At 47.3% G+C, this 12,829-nt stretch overlaps 1 non-coding gene across 1 annotated transcript; it reads right to left on the bottom strand.

Annotated features, from left to right (window-relative positions):
• Positions 1-362: 362 nt before the first annotated feature.
• On the bottom strand, positions 363-474 carry LOC123937841. The gene has a single exon (XR_006817623.1). It is a non-coding gene; the product is annotated as a small nucleolar RNA SNORA17 (small nucleolar RNA).
• Between the last annotated feature and the right edge of the window lie 12,355 nt (positions 475-12,829).

Raw genomic sequence — 12,829 nt, 5'->3', positions numbered from 1 at the left:
GCGGTGAGGGTGACATTTAGACTCGCAGTCCTGGAAGAAATCGCATGGATTTGGAAACGCCAGAACACTAAATTTAACCAACCCTGAGAGCCCCGGGGGAGTTGGGGAGGAGGCGTGAGGGCAAGGTTTTATCCTGGGACTGGTCCTGCAAAATGCAGGTGCGGGACCATCCCTGCCTGCCTCTCTGGGCTCTGGGCTCTGCAGGAAGGGGGTAAATGGAACTTCAATCAGCCCACATTCACCTCTCCCTATTGTCGGGTGCTTGCTCTGAAAGCCCCTAATCATTTCTTTTATTGTCTGGCTTAACACAAAGCAGAGCCAAGCAGTGTCAAAGCTGGGCGTCTCAGCAGAAAGCCCTGAGGTATGTTGATATATGTGTGTGCAGAGATCTGAATATACACACACCATCTCCTCTCTCTCTCTCTCTGCCATCCACATGCACACGCACACGCAGACCTTCACTGAGAAGGGAGAGGTGCAGGGCAGGACAGCCCCACCCAATCCTGCACCCTCTCTGTGGAATGACAATGGTCCCAAAGCCACCCTGACTCCCACCCTCCAACTCCCCAGATGGACCCTTCGGTGGGGGTGGAGGGTGGGGAACAGTCCCAAGCCCTGCCTGGATAACGGATGTCCCCTTTGCACTTGTGCTCCTGGGGCAGTTTGTGTGGTCTAAGCATTTTAGAATTTGGAATCACTGACAGTTTTCTCACTGCCTCAGTTTCTCATTTTGGCCAACGGATTTGAAGTGCTGGAAAGGAACTTGAGCTCTACCTCTTTCCTCTGTTCAGTGATCTATTGAACTCAGGCAGGCCTCTGAAAATAGAGGTGAGATCTACCAGTGAGATTTGGGAAACTATATAAACACTTTATAAAAATTTCCTTTCATGTAGAAATGCTGAAGCCCCTATAAAATGCCATACCCTGGGCTGTTTTGTTGCTTAATAAGATACAAAGCAGAGAGTAGATGTACCCAAATGAAACAAACTATTGTCTTAACAGCTGGAACCAGAATGCCTCTTAGAGGGAACAGTCTTTGCTTGGGAAGATACTTCTTGAGAGACACGGTATGAATGGATACATCACACTAACAGCCCCAGCTTCCCCAGGGTGTACCATGGTCATGACTTTCTACAGTGTCTCCCACAGGGACTCCGGGCTGGGCCACGTGGACAGCTAACGGGATTTTACAAGCAAAGACCTAGAAAACAATGCTCTCACATTTCCACTCCCACTTCAGGCCCGGCCCTGCTGTGAAAACATGCCTGGGCTAGCAGGCTGGACCACTCTGAGAGACACGTGGAAGAGAGGTGAACCATCCATCTAGCCATTCCCAAGGTGACCCACCAGCTGATGACGGACACGTAAACAAGCCCAGCCAAGATCAGCAGGACGACCCACAGACTCATCAGAAACAAGAAATGCTTATTGTTTAAGACATTGACTCTGGGTTGGGGGGCTTGTTACACAAGAAAATTGATACACTTGGCTCAGAAGGTGAGTCACAGGGCATCTGGTGGCTCAGTTGGTTGAGTGACTGCCTTTGGCTCAGATCTTCATGTGAGCCTCCTACTAGGTGGGACAAGGTCCAAGGAGTACTCAGGCCTGGGTTCCCACTTATCCCAGATCATTCTCACAGATTGATGCAGTCCATGCACACATGCCCTCACCACTACCACCACCATCAGACCTTTAACACACATATGCCTCTGCTGGGCTTCCTGGAAATCTCACAAAGAATTGATCATGAAGCTAAGTCAGAGTTCCTCAGTTTCATGACTGCCTCCAAAGTCTGATATCTAACTTTATATGCACAATATTATATATACATATTATGTTTTTACAATCATGCAAGATTCAAGCTCCACAAAATTTTTGGAGCTCCTCCTCCAAAATTTCCAAACATCCATCTCTTAACCAAATTTTTCTCACTTTGAGCCACACTCAGGCTCTGTGATACCGTGGGGCTGTGATCAGGAGTGGCACTGCACCAGGCCCAGCCATCAGGAGATCAAGAGCAAGGCACCCAGACCTCCCACCCTTTGCCCCACACACCTGCTAACAACGTGGAGTCACCCTCCATTGCAGCCACAAGTAAGACCTTTCCAAAATCTCCATCCACAGGTGTGTGGAAGCAGACAGCATCCTAGAACATGGTCAGGAAAAAGGTCAGAAGTCCATGGGTCACATTCCCTTTCTTCTCCCTTCCCCATCCTTCTCCTTCCTCTCTCCTCACTTCCTCTTTACCACGGTATACATTCTCTCTGGACGATCTCACACGTGCACATGACTTCTGGCACATAGGCCTACTTTACGTATGTTGGAAATCTCAACATATCCAAAACTGAATCATCCCTTCAGACACAGGTGAACATTCTCTTGCATCCCCATCCCCGACAATGGCACAACTCATCACCTAGGTGGGGAGCTGGAGGAACAACCTGCTTCCTCTGTGCCCCATCCCCATACTCAACCAATTAAAAAGTTATTGTTAAGCAGAGAGAGTCAAGTATCCACTTATTTGTGGAGCATAACAAAGAACATGGAGGACATGGGGAGATGGAGAGGAGAGGGAGTTGAGGGAAACTGGAAGGGGAGATGAACCATGAGAGACTATGGACTCTGAAAAACAACCTGAGGGTTTTGAAGGGATGGGGGGTGGGAGGTTGGGGAACCAGGTGGAGGGTAATAGGGAGGGCACGTATTGCATGGAGCACTGGGTGTGGTGCAAAAACAATGAGTACTGTTACTCTGAAAATAAATAAATAAATAAATAAATAAATAAATAAATAAATAAATAAATAAAGTTATTGTTAGCCTCCAGCATGTCCCCTCTCCATCTGCACTGTGACGACCTGTGTCCAGGCCTGTGTCATCTCTCTGCTGTACTGCTGTCCCTGACTAGGCACCCTGACTCCAGTCTCACCCTCTACGCTGCATGCAGAGCCAGGAGGGTGGTTCTAAAATGCTGATCTGATCTTCCCATAAGCAAACTCTTCAGTGGTCCTCCATCAACCACCACTTATTTGGCATGAGAGGTCTTCCATGGTTCCTACCACTCACTCCATAGCTTATATCTGCAAGCTTGTCTCCCACCACTGCAATCGCATCTGCTCAGGCACCCCAGCATCTGTGGCTATCTTAGTGTTTCTTGTCTCCTTGATAGTTCTTCCACTTGAAGTGTTCTGTGCTCCACCTTTATTCCCATTCCATTCATCTAGCAAACTCTTACCCATCCTTCAAAACCTAACTCTGTGTGGCCCCCTCTGTGAAGACTTGTCCAATGCCCACCAGATTATCCCTCCCAGGTGGACCAATCACTCCTTCACTTAAGCTCTAGCTTTATTTTATACCACTGACATTATTGCACCTAGTACTTGAAAAAAGTTGTGTAAATCACACATCCCTGAGGGTCTCTTGGTGTTTAAGACTGATGTAAACCCCAGTTTGCAGCCAGTGAAAATCCAAAGACCAATTTCAAATGTCTATGAATCCCTGGGAAGTAGCAGCATGCTCATGGTCACAATGGTTATGAGCTTTTACATTTATTGATGAATGAATGGATGGATAAGTAACTGTTCCCACAAAGCACTGATGAGTATTAAAGACTACTCTTCAAATGTCTTCAGGCCAAACACACTAGAACATTCTTGTTACATCTTCAGCCCTGGAGTCCTCAGATTAACACCCATTCATTGGACCCTCTTTGGAACTCCTCCCTTGCTTCTGTCCTCTCCTGTCCCACCCCTGTCACACCTACCAGATTCTCACCAGGAAGTCCAAATTCTCATCCCCCACCTTCATTGTGCAGAACCCTTCCTCACCCTCATATGGCAGCCAAATTTCACATGCACAGGAGTCCATCAGGGCCCACCCCTTCCTTCAACTGTGGTTGTAGCTTTAAAAAAGAAAATATAACTTCCTTACAAACTTCCATCTCCCCAGAGACTGAGCCCTCCTGTGAGCAGAAGAGGCTGTATTCATCTTTACATCTCCCGTGCTTAGCATGGTGTCTGCCACATAGTATGAACACCATATGGTTGCTGCAGGAATCCATGAACAAACCCACAAATTACCCTGCAGTCTCTCCCACCCTCTCCCTCTCTGTGGATGGAGGCTGGAAGGTGGGAAAAAGGTGGGTTCAGGATGAGCAGAACTTCACAGCTGAGGAGCACTTTCCTGCCCTCCTCCCTCATGGACCACGTGTCCTGTCTTGAAGCCTGGCCTCTTTCCCATCAAATGCATCACCTCAGCCACCTTCAGTGGTGGTTCAGCATATTTCTGCGTGAAATAAATGTTATTTTCTGGTGCACCCAGGTTTCATTATTTTTCCTGTCAGAGAGAATCAAAGTGAGAGGGAAGGAGAGGCTGGTGGAAAGTGGCTTCTTGCTTACACCAGGAGGAAAAGGATAACGTTACCCAAGAAAAGAGAGGGAGGAAGGGAGAGAGACAGGAAAACTCACTTCCTCATTTAATCAAGTTGAAACACAGATTATCTAAAGTGGAAAAACAGCTACCTTGTTCTCGAACCAGCCTCTTGCTGTGTCTGGGGCTGTAAAACCCTTTGCGATTTTATCTTTTCATAAACTTCTATTAAATCTGATATTCAAGGGGCCACAGAGGATCACCCAATTAAACTCCCCCCACTAATCCTACTTTTAAACTCCAGCCCTAAACTGATGGGAGATTAAAAGCTAATAAAGATGACAAATGAGAGATGACTGCAGGTTGATAAGGGAAATGGAGTCGGGTGGGGCTTTGCCAGAGAGGAGGCAGACCCGATTTCGGAAAACACGGGAATGGAGGGGACTTTCCTAGGAGCAAATACAAAGAATTCTGAAAAGTTGCTCCTTGGACACCCATAGCAATGTCCTGCTCAGTGGCATGGTGATCTGGGGCTAACACAGGCTACCCAGGGCCAGCTACACAACAGGAAGAGGCCTGACTTGGCATGGACACACCAGGGCAGCAACACCAACTCTGCTATCTCTAGTCACAGAATGCTATGGAACCAGGGGTCCTGCTGACATGCTGTTCCTAAGACAGATATTATTGTAACGATGGCCATATGGCTGCCCTTTGTCCAGTGCCCAGCACATGCCAGACACTCTCTTATGGATGTAAGTCATGGGTGAGAGGAGTGCTATCCTCTTTCATACGTCAGAAAACTAAGGGCCAAACCAATCCAACAACTCACATGGGCCCGTGGCAAGTGGCAGAGTCAATACTATAACCCTGTGTTTCCGAGAAAATAATCCCCACTTCACAAGGATTTGGTCAGGGCTCTGGGCTCACAATGGCCACCCAAAATTCGGCTTCCTTCTTTCCTTAGACCCACACCTTCCAACGTGAGCATCTCCAAGGGATCTTTACTTCCTCGCCACCATCCCAAAATGCAGTTTTTGACTATAGGGTAAGTGAAAATGATTTTTCAACATCCGTGCCAGATAGTTTCTATCAATTCATTTGATCATTCCACAGGCATCTATGAAAACCTTTCTTTGCCAGACTCTTTCATAAATATGTATCAAACTAATCCTTGCATCAGCCCTGAGAAGTAGGAATTATTTCCTCATTTTAATTAATGAGTACACAGAGGCTTAGAGAATCCAAATGATTCTCCCAGGATCACAAAGCTAATGGTGACAGGGACGGAATTCAGGCCCATGTGTGCTTGATGCCCCAGGCTGTGCTTGTCCTGTGGCTCTGTCCTGCCCTTGTTGGCATCCAGTCGGGTAACGGGAGCGAGACAGATACAGCAAAACCGGGCTGCACGGTGTGGACCGTAGGACATACACGCACTGTCATCGTAGTTTCTCCAAAGCAGGGCATTTCAAGAATGAATTCAGGACAGGGAAACAGTTTTTTGGAGGTTTTTGGAGGTGTCTGGTTATGTATGTTGTAGGGAATGGAGCCTGCTGGGAGGGGGGTGTGAGTCCCCTGTTTGACTGCATTGTGTGGGTCTCAAGAAGGGAAGAAATGATACATGAGGAAGGTGGGTGAAATCAAGGCACCTCGGTGGAAGAACTGAGAAAGCAAGTTAAAAGCTGTGTATCACACCATCTTTCCCGGCTTCTCCCAAGGAACTGCATCTCAGGTGACCTAATAAGCAAACCTCAGTAAACAGGACAAGTTTCCCCCATGGTTGATAGAAAAGGCAAGTTTTAGGAACTGGAATAGAGCAGTCTGGGGACTAGCGGTCAGCAGACAGGGGTTGAGGTGCTGGTTCAGCCCCTCCCAGCCACGCCCTCAGAGCCTGTGACTTGGCATCACTCCCCTGCTTGGACATGACCTTGTGTCTTATGGAAAATGAGGGGTTGAAAGCTGAGCGCTTCTCACGAGCAATGCTGTCAGAGTTCACTTGGGCTTACAGCCTTCTGAATTCCTCCTGCCTCACATGCAGTTGAATCTAGGAAGGGAAACGGTTCCATTTTATGTGTCACCTTGACTGTATTAGGGGATGCCCAGTTACCCGCCTGAACATTATCCCTGGGTGTGTCTGTGACATTGCTAATCCAGAAGAGATTAGCATTTGACTCACTAGACTGAGCAAAGCAGATGGCCCTCCCCAGAGCCCATGGACGTCATCTAACTTGTTGAGGGCCTGAAATGAACAAAAAGGTAGAGGAAAGAAGAATTCTCTCTCTCATTATCTTGTTCTCCCCCCGACTGATTGAGCTGAAACATTGGTCGACTCCTGCTCTCAGCACTCAGGGTTTCTGGCTTTTGAACTGTATCACCAGCCTTTCTAGGTCTCTAGTCTGCACACAGCAGATCGTGAAACTTCTCAGCTTCCATAATCGCATGAGCTAGTACTTTAATAACACATCTCTTTATGTGCGTGTGTACGTGTATGTGTGGGTATGCATGTATACACACATATATGGATGTGGGTGTGGATGGGTATGGATACGGATATGGATGTGGGTGTAGATGTGGATGGACATGGACGTGGGCACGGTTGTGGTTGGACATGGACTTGGATGTGGATATGGATGGATGTGGACGTGGCTGTGGGTATAGATGTGGGTATGGATGTGGATGTGGATGGATGTAGGTGTGGGTGTGGATGGGTATGGATATGGATAAGGATGTAGGTGCGGTTGTGGATGGATGTGGATGTGGATGTGGATGGATGTGGGTGTGAAAATGGGTGTGAGCGTGGATGGACATGGATGCAGGTGTGGATGTCAGTGTGGATGGGGATAGACATGGGTGTGGATGTGGGTATGGATGTTGATGGGCGTGGATGCAGGCGTGATGTAGGTGTGGACGCGGGTGTAGATGGGGATGGCAGTGGAGGTGGAGTGGATGCGGGTGTGGATGTGGGCATGGATGTGGAGATCCCATCATTTCTGTGTCTCTGGAGAACCCTGATGCATACAGATCCTGGTACCAAGAGTGGTGCTAGAAAAACAGAATATAAGGATGGGTCTTCTGCATTGATTCTGGGGTTTCTGGAACTGGCTCTCTCACCCAATTAAGTCTGCTAATGACTCTATTCTCAGCAGTAAAGACAGTACTGATCTTTCAGAGCAGTGGAAACCAGCCTTGTCTGAGGCCTCACTAGACACCCAGCCCTTTTACTCCTTTGATCTCATTCGGTCATCACAGATGCACTGTGGAGTTTTGATTAATCTTATTTTTACAGACAAAAATGGAGCACCACCAGACTGAGGCTCGGGGAGTGAGAGGCTCAAGGACACAGGGCTGGCCCAGAGTCTCAGGGGTCACCTTGACCTTCGTCACTGCCTCGGTGGTTCTCCCACCTGCTCATCAGCAGAAGCACGGCAAGCCCCGCCAAACAGATCTCTGGCCGGGCAGCAGTCCAGGCCTTAGCATATTTTAGAAGCCCCTCGGGCAACTCCACGTGCAGCCAGGGTTGAGAGGCAATGTGTAAACCACTGTTGTCTCAGGTACCCTTGAGTCCGGCCACCTCAGCCCCCTTCCCCAGCCTCAGCTCCACCCACAGCCCGCCACCCCAGCCCAGGCCTCCATTTTACAAGTTAATATTCATTTCATCACATTTAATTAACACAGGGAGACTGGAGCTGTCTCAGCCTCGCACCCAGCTAGCGGGAGCCTGCACCTCCCTCAGAGTTCAATCACAGTGCTGTCTTGCGCAATTAGCTTCCTTCCCCCAGATCTGAAGGGTCTGTGCCCATAAATATCAACCAATTTTATTGATATTTGTAATTAAAACCACCAAACGGGTCACACTCGATTGAACAAGCTTGCAACACACACATCCATAATGGGAACATGAGTGTATTTGTATGTGACATTTGATAGATAATAATCCTAGGCATTTCTCATTTTCAGAACATCCTGTGGGTACCAGCTAATTAAGCCTCGTACGTCTCCTGGGACAGAGGGCGTTATTCAGACATACCCCCTTGATTGTCTTTGTTTCTTAAGTTTCAGGGAAACCAAGGGCCAAGAAAGTGGGGGCCAGACCAAAAGCCATAGAGAGAAGACAGCACGGCCACTAGGTCTGACCATGCCAGTTTCTCAAGTTTCTTCTCACAGCTTTTGTCTGCAGCCTTCTGGGACATTTTCTTAAGCCAATGGCAATAACGAGGAGCTCCAAGCCTTCCCAGAGGCACCAAGACTCTCTCTCTGGCGTTCTCACTCATGACCCCATTGACCCTCCCATCCCCAAAATGAGGTAGACAAAGCGTGACTCAACTCTTGGTTCAAATTTTGTGGGGCTGGAGTGATAGTTGCCATGGGTTGTCTGGGATCCCAAGTGGGTGGTCTTGGCCACCATTTGTACACCTAAAATACTCTGTGGGCTGAGGGGGAGATCCAGAGCACAGCCTTGCTTGCCGCTCATCAGGGGAGCAGAAACGCTTGCCATTCATGGACCCAGCGTAGGCTCAGGTTAGCGGATCAGCCTCCTTCTCATTTTCCCTTTGCAATCTCATTGCTCACACATACCCAGGGAGATTTAAGACCTTTCCCCAAATCCCCTAACAGCATTCTCACAAGAAACAATCAGTCTTCAAGTGAGTTACAATGAAGCCATTCCATCCCAAAAGGCAGCCTGTTGAGTGCCTGGGCAGGGAGATCATTCCTCTTGTGACCTAGAATAAATCCCTTCATTTCCAAACCCCTAAAGGGTAGAAGGGAATTCCAGGGGGAGCAGGAAGAATGTGTGGAGACAGAGAGCATGAAAACAGGAAAACAGACTACCGGGCAATGTTGGAATGAGGACATTTTTACAGTTACGATTTAGGCCACACCTGCTTCCAAAAATGATTTGAGACAGTTATAATAATAGGCACATATCCAATAAAGTCATTAAACTAGAAATAAGGAGGACACATAAATGTCTGCAGAGAGTGACTTTGAGGTAGTCGTCATTCCCATTATCCCAAGAGCTCAGGTAGGCACAGTGTGTTTAAGTGAGTACAGGGTGCTTCATTGATCATCAAGACAACTAACTCAATTATTCAGGGGCTAATGATCCAATCTGTGTTTAATCCAACCCTGTGGCACCAGCCCTTTCTCTCTTCTGCTGCCTAACTATGAAGAATTTCACTGTTCAACATGTATCTAACCAAACATGGGCATGAAAAGGCATGGAATCAAAGACTTTCCCAGTTGGAAAGGACTTTCTACATCACTTAAGAAGGCTTCTTCCTCAGTTCGGGAGTTCTTTTTAGAACTGCTGTATCAGAAATTTGTATATCGGTGACTTGGTGCTCACTACCTAATGAGATTTTGTGTTTTTTTCCTGAGAGTCTATTTTACTGTCACACAATTTGAATCATTAGAAGTCTCTTTCTTTTTTTTTAAGATTTTATTTATTTATTTGACAGAGATACAGCAAGAGAGGGAACACAAGCAGGGGGAGTGGCAGAGGGAGAGCAGGGAGCCTGGTGTAGGACTCAATCCCAGGACCCTGGGATCATGGCCTGAGCTGAAGGCAGACACTTAACAACTGAGAAACCCAGATGCCCAAAAGTCTCTTTCTTGCATAAAGACAAAATTCACCCCCCTTGAAGAAATCAAGTAGTGATTCCAAACCTGGTTGGTCTTCAAAATTATCTGGGATGCTTTTGAAAAGAGATCCTGGTGGATCATAAATTAGTACGGCCCTAGAAAATAGAGCAGCATTATCCACTGAATCTGAACATACACACACCCGTGGCCCTACAATTCCACTATCGGGTATATACCCAACGTAAATATTTGTGCACGTGCACTCAGAGAGCAGTACAAAAACACCCACAGCAGCACTATTCACAGGAGCCAAAAACCGCAACAACCAAAACGTCCATCCATAGGAGAATGGGTAAAGCTTGGTGCATTCAGAAAATTGAACAGGTCCAGAGCAGAGCTGTCCAAAAGCATTGTCTGGAATGACGGAAATTTTCCATTCCACAGTATCCAGGCTGGTAGCTACTTGTCACAAGTGGCTGTCAGGCACTTGAAATGTGACTAGTGCAAAAGAAGAACTGAATTTTGAATTTTATTTCATTTTACTCAGTTTAAATATCCACATGCCCCTAATGACTACTATACTGGATAACACAGTGTATGAGATGCAACAGTGGAAAAGAGCAGACTAGCTAAACACAGTAGTGTGGATGGATTTCATCCAGCAAAAGAGACCAAACCCCAACAATACATACTATATGATTACATTAATGAAACGTTCAAAGATAGCTAAAATTGATACCAAGTGTCCATGATGAAAAGTTAAACCAGGGTGTTCAGGGGGTGCATGCTTAAGGAGTAAATCTTTGGGCAGGAAGAAAAGGTAAGGCAACACTGGGTGCTTCTGGAGATTGAACATGTCCTATTTCTTAGCAATGTAGTGATGACACAGGCGTTCACTTTGTGAAAGATCATAAAGGCATCGTTCTGTTTGGGGCACTTCTCTATCTGTGCTTCACATTTTACTATTTAAAAATGATTAAAATATAAATTATCTATGCGACTTTTCTGTAAATCTAAAATTATCCCCAAATTAAATGTCATTTTTTAAAAATACAGATTCAGAGCTCCACTCTGGATTTATTGGATCAGCTTCAGGAAACAGAGCCCTGGAAGTCACATTTTTCAAAAGCTCCACGTTATTTCTCTTGCACAGTCTACAGGGGAAGCATTGCTCTGTCCTCTGTGTGGCGCTCTTCCCCAAGACTGAATGTCCCCAGAATCTTCTTCTGCTCCTGGAATGCTCTGGTTTGCCCTCCCTCCCTAAACACCCCGCGGTCCTCGGGGGCTCACTGTAATGGATAATCACCCACCTAACACTGCCTGGCCTGAGCATGGTATCATAGCTGCATCCTTCCACACACATCAGCACCAACCCAGTGGCTCACCACTAGCACTGGTGGCTGCAGAAGGATGGAGGGGGGAGCCACAAGGATGGATGAGGGCAAGGTGAAAACTAACGGCTGCAGTGTGTGTGAAGAGTCTCACCTGCTGCCGTTGTCCCAGGCCTCAGCTGACCACAGACAATGGTGCATGTCAAGTGCAAGCCCTTGGCAGGTCCATGGAGTGGACTGACACTTGCAACAGGCTCATGTTTCCTGTGGCCTGCTTGACCCTTCCCACCCAGGAATTCAGTCCACCCTGTATTCAGTCAGCTGCCTCCTGCAAGCCCTTCTATAAGATGTGATTTTCCCAGGTCAGTCCCAGTAAACCCATGGTCACTGCAGGATCCTCCACCTCTCTTTTCCTCTTGGAAACTCAGGTCTCAAGTATCAAGAATGCAAGGCTGACTGGGAAAGACAAGATGTAGGGTTTGCCAGAGAGGGAGACAGTAGGTTTCTACCTTAGTCAGGCAGCTCAGAGATCCCATTCTAGGAAAATGAGCAAAAGCAAGGAGATAATCACTTATCTCGTGTGACCCTCACATCAGCTCTGAAGCACGCAGATAGCACAACTCCAGGGGGCTCCATGGTCAGCGTAGTCACGTGTCTCCCAGAGTCTTCAGCTGTACAGTGCCCAACCTAAGCAACCATATGTGGCAGCTCTGTCAGCTCAGTAGGTTTTGTTATTCTCATTTTTAGAGGAAGAAACTGAGGCCAGGATAAGCAGTGGGATTCATACTCAAATCTCCTGGCTGCAGTCTTATTCTGTTATGGCTACAACACCAGCTGTCCCAATGGTCTCTGTCAACATAAACTAGTCCTTAAAGTCATAAAGACGCCCCACAAATACCCACTGGGCAGTAGGCAGAGATTCACCTGTTTTAGAAACAGAGAGGACGCAGATAATGCATGGAAGCAAGCCTTCAACCACTAGTCTCTTCCATGTCTGGTTTCTAAAAACTAAAGCTGGAGGCCAGTCAAGGTTAGAGCATCAGGAAAAAAGGCTGTGGAAGGCATGGGGAGAGAAAGCCAGACTTCACCTGATGGAACACATTCGGTGAAGGCAGAGCAGAGCATAATTAAGCCTAATTGTGTAAGCCCTGCCATGCTTCCGAGAGAGAGGGATGCCAGGGTCTCCTGTTCCCTTCCGTTCTGTGCAGCCTGCACATCCCCACCCGAAGGTCACCCTCATTAACGCTGCCAAAAAAAGCCATCCCTCTGCACATCCAGTTGTTCCACTAATAGGACCTTCTACCTATGCCCAGGCTTCTGAGACCCGCGAATGTGCACGTGTCCACGCATCTGTGTATGTGCATGTCCGTGTGCAGTCTGCGTGAGTGTGTGCTTCTGTAACTGGACATGTTTCATTTTCTTCTGGTATTTTATGTGCTTACACAGTTAAAATTAATGGAATCAGGTTGAGATTCAGATGACATCACGCTAGTGACTCATATCTTGACAGATGGATAGATTTTCCCCCTCTGCATTCCTTTCAAGGTAAC

The sequence above is a fragment of the Meles meles genome, chromosome 2 (genome assembly GCF_922984935.1).
Source record: "Meles meles chromosome 2, mMelMel3.1 paternal haplotype, whole genome shotgun sequence".
In the NCBI taxonomy this organism is placed as follows: Eukaryota; Metazoa; Chordata; class Mammalia; order Carnivora; family Mustelidae; genus Meles; species Meles meles.
This window is presented reverse-complemented; position numbering and strand designations above follow the sequence as displayed.